The sequence below is a fragment of the Penaeus japonicus genome, unplaced genomic scaffold (genome assembly GCF_977035675.1).
Source record: "Penaeus japonicus unplaced genomic scaffold, GWHDUDI00000001_assembly GWHDUDI00000033, whole genome shotgun sequence".
Lineage (NCBI taxonomy): Eukaryota > Metazoa > Arthropoda > Malacostraca > Decapoda > Penaeidae > Penaeus > Penaeus japonicus.
The window spans coordinates 22,795,163-22,799,103 of record NW_028234435.1 but is presented as its reverse complement, the minus strand read 5'-3'; positions in this window follow the sequence as shown (position 1 = coordinate 22,799,103).

Sequence of the window (3,941 nt, the reverse complement as noted above, 5' to 3'; positions counted from 1 at the left end):
CCTCCTCCTCCTCCCCCCCACGTCCCCCGACTTCCCTTCACCTCTCCTTTCTTCTTCCCCTCTTCTTCCCCTCTTCTTACCTCTCCCTGCCGTCTACCTTCTCTCCCCTCTTTCCATCTCTTTGGGTTTTTCTTTCTGTATCTGTTTCGCTCTCGTTCTTTGCGGATTCTTTCTGTCTCTCTATCTATCTATCTATCTATCTATCTATCTATCTATCTCCTATCTTTTTTTTTTCTTCATCTGCCTTTCTTCTCCCTTTCTCTCTCTCTCTCTCTCTCTCTCTCTCTCTCTCTCTCTCTCTCTCTCTCTCTCTCTCTCTCTCTTGATCTATCTATCTATATATCTATATAGCTCTCTATCTATCTCTATCGCTATCTTTCTCTATCTATCTATCTATCCATCTATCCATCTATCTCTATCGCTATCTTTCTCTCCCTATCTATCTATCTATCTATCTCTTCCTCTTCCCTTCCATTTATTTCACCACCGCCACCACCATCATCACCTGAATTCCAAACTCTCCTTGCTCCTTTTCCCCCTTCATCCTCACCACCGTAATCATCATCACCACCACCATCATCATTATTAATTTCTTCCCCTACCCCCTGACCCCCCTCCCTCCCTCCCTCCCTCCCTCCGCAACGCTCATCCTGGTCTGAGAACTTTTAAATCCCGCGCCACAAATATGAAAAAGAGAGGCCGGCCATTTTCCCGCCAAATCCAGTCCATCAAGCTCTCTCCCTTCCCTCTCCCCCCCCCCCTCCTGTTTGCTCCTCTTCCCCTTCTCCCCCACCCCCCCTCCCTTCCTCCGGTGTCCCCCTCCCTCTCTGTTTCCCTCTTCCCTCTTCTCCATCTTCTTCTTCTCCTTCTTCTTTTCCCTCCTTCCTACCTGCTATTCTCCGATTCTTCCTTCACTTTCCCTCCCTCCTCCTTTCTACTTCTTATTCTCCCTCTCTCTCCTCTCTCTCCTCTCTCCTCTCTCCTCTCTCCTCTCTCCTCCTCCTTCCCCATTATCATCAACAAAGACTTATCATTACTATCTGAAAAAAAATAATAAGAGAGAGACAAACAGACAGACAGACTGACAGACACAGACACAGACACAAAGAAAAAAAAAGAGAAAGAGAAAAAAAGAGACAAAAATAAAGATACACAGACAGTAAAAAAAAAGACAGAGAAAGGCAGACAGACAGAAAGAGCGAGAGAAGAAAAAAGAAAAAAGAAAAAGAAAAAAAAAAAACGACTCTACCAGCAATCCAGTCTTTTCATATTCATCATCGCCGGCAAACAAACTTCATCCCCGAGATTGTTATGATGCCTTTATGAGGGGCGTTATGAGGGGAGGCAAACGAGCAATTTATGCGGCGCTTTTGGCAACCCCGCCGGCAGAGGGGACCGCTGATTGGTTACTAATAGCCCGCAAGGTATTATGGGGGATTTTCGTGATGGAGCCACAGAAAACGGGGCGCTGCGGGGGGTCGGATGGAGAAGGTGGGGGGGGGATAGGGGAGGGGTTGGGTGAGGGATGGGGGGGGGTTGTGGGTTGGGGAGGAAGGGGTGGGTTGTGGGTTTGGGGAGAGGTTGGAAGAGGTGGGTTGAGTGAGGGTTGGGGAGGAAGGGGGTGGGTTGTGGGATGGGGAGAGGTTGGAAGAGGTGGGTTTGGGAGGAAGGGGTTGGAAGAGGTGTGTTGGGGAGGGGTTGTGGTAGAGGAGAGGTGGGTTGGGGGTTGTGGGTAGACGGGAGTGGGGAGTGTAGGGAGTGGTGGGCAAAAGGGGTGGGTGTGAGGGGATGGGTAGCGGGTGGGGGAGAGTGGGGGAAGTTAGGTAGTGGGGCTTGGGGCATGGGTGGGAGGGGGGAGTTGGAGATAGGTTGAAAGCGGATGAGGGGATCGGAGAGTGGGTGAAGGTGAGTGGGTGGGTTGAGAAGTGGGTGAAGATGGGCGGGTAGGATAGGGAGATACTGAAGGTGGGTTGGTAAGAAGAGGGGAGGCAGGCAGAAGAGAACATAGGAGAAAGGCAGAAAAGGAGGAAGAGAGATGATCTAAGCAGGGAATAGGATAGGGAAGGAGAGAGAGAGAGAGAGAGAGAGAGAGAGAGAGAGAGAGAGAGAGAGAGAGAGAGAGAGAGCTACCACAACCGTGATTTTGGAAGGAGGGGAGAAAGAGGGGAGGGGAGGGGGGGCTCACACAAACACAGAGGGAGGGAGCTTACGAGAACGCGGGCGGTCTTAGAGAGCGCGGGAGGAGAGGGGGGAAGAGCGGGTAGGGGGGGTGAGAGAAGGGGAGAAGAGGGGATAGGGGTAGGGAGGGGCATGAGAGAAAGGGAGAAGAGGGGAGAGGGTTTGGTGCTGTGGAGATTTGAGGGGAAACTCTCTCGCTCATGGTCGCGGCCATCATTTACCATGAGCGGAATTACCTCCATGGAAGAAGAAGAAGAAGAAGAAGAAGAAGAAGAAGAAGAAGAAGAAGAGGAAGAGAGAAGATCAGGGTAGCGGCCATTATTTACCATGAGCGGAATTACCTCCATGGAAGAAGAAGAAGAAGAAGAAGAGTAAGAGGAAGAGAGAAGATCAGGGTAGCGGCCATTATTTACCATGAGCGGAATTACCTCCATGGAAGAGGAAGAAGAAGAAGAAGAAGAAGAAGAGGAAGAGAGAAGATCAGGGTGAGGAAGAAGAAGAAGATCAAGAGAGAAAATTGGGAAGCGGACGATGAGGAAGAAAAAGAAGAGGAGGAGGAGGAGAGAAGATCAAGAGGAGAAAGTAGAAAAAGAAGAAGATTAAGAGAGAAGATTAGGAAGAGGATGATGAGGAAGAAGAAGAGGAGGAGGAGGAGGAGGAGGAGGAGAAGGATAGATCAGGATAAAGGAGCAGAAGAAGAGAAGGAGGAAGAGCAGAGATGATCAGGAAGAAAAAGAAAAAGAAGAAGAAGAAGAAGAGGGGAGAAGATCAGGATGAGGAAGAAGAAGAAGAAGAAAATCAAGAGAGAATATTAGGAGAGAATGATGAGGAAAAATAAGAAGAAGGGAAGGAGGATGAGGAGAGAAGATCAGGTTGAGGAAGTAGAAGAAGAAGAAGAAGATTAAGAGAAGAAAACAGGAAGGGCAGAATAGATAAGATAAGAGCAATAGATATCGAGTTATATCTAACAACTGATCCAATATTTGATATCTAATCTATTTAATAATTTTATTTCAATTAAATATGAACATCGATACAGCATATGTTTTGATTTTAAAGATTAGTTTGTATCATATAATCTAACTTTACTAACAGGATTATAAGAATATGTTCAGTGCTTGTAATTGTAACAAGTATTTCATTCATTACTGATGCTAATGATAAGGGATTTTGTTAATGATGATGATTGTAGTAAGGATGATGATAATGATAATGATAGTTATGATAATGATGATGATGATAGTGATAATGATAATAATGGGAATGATGATGATGATAACAATAATGATATTGATATCAATAATCGCAATGATGTTAATGATAATCATAATGATGAGAATAAAAATGATAACAGTTGTAATAGTAATCATAAGAACAATGATAGTTGTCATTACAATAATGATAATGAAAATTATTATAATGATAATGAGCATAAAGTCATGCATACAGTCGCATACACGCATTTGTGTGTGTATGTGGGTGTGTGTGTGTGTGCGTATGTGTGTGTGTATAAAATTTGAAGCTTTAATATATTCTGATCATTTCTGAAGATAACCCTCCTTCCTCTACCCTTTCCCTCTACCTTTTCCCCTTCTTATCACATTCCTCTTTTCCCCTATCTCATCCCTCTCTCCCATTACCCCATTCCCATTCCTTCCTATTCTCTATCCCCCAACCCCTTCTCCCTCCCTTCTTTTCCTTCATCTACGCTCTCCCCCTCCGTTCCTCCCTCTCCCCCTTCGACTCCTTCCCTCCTCCCCTTC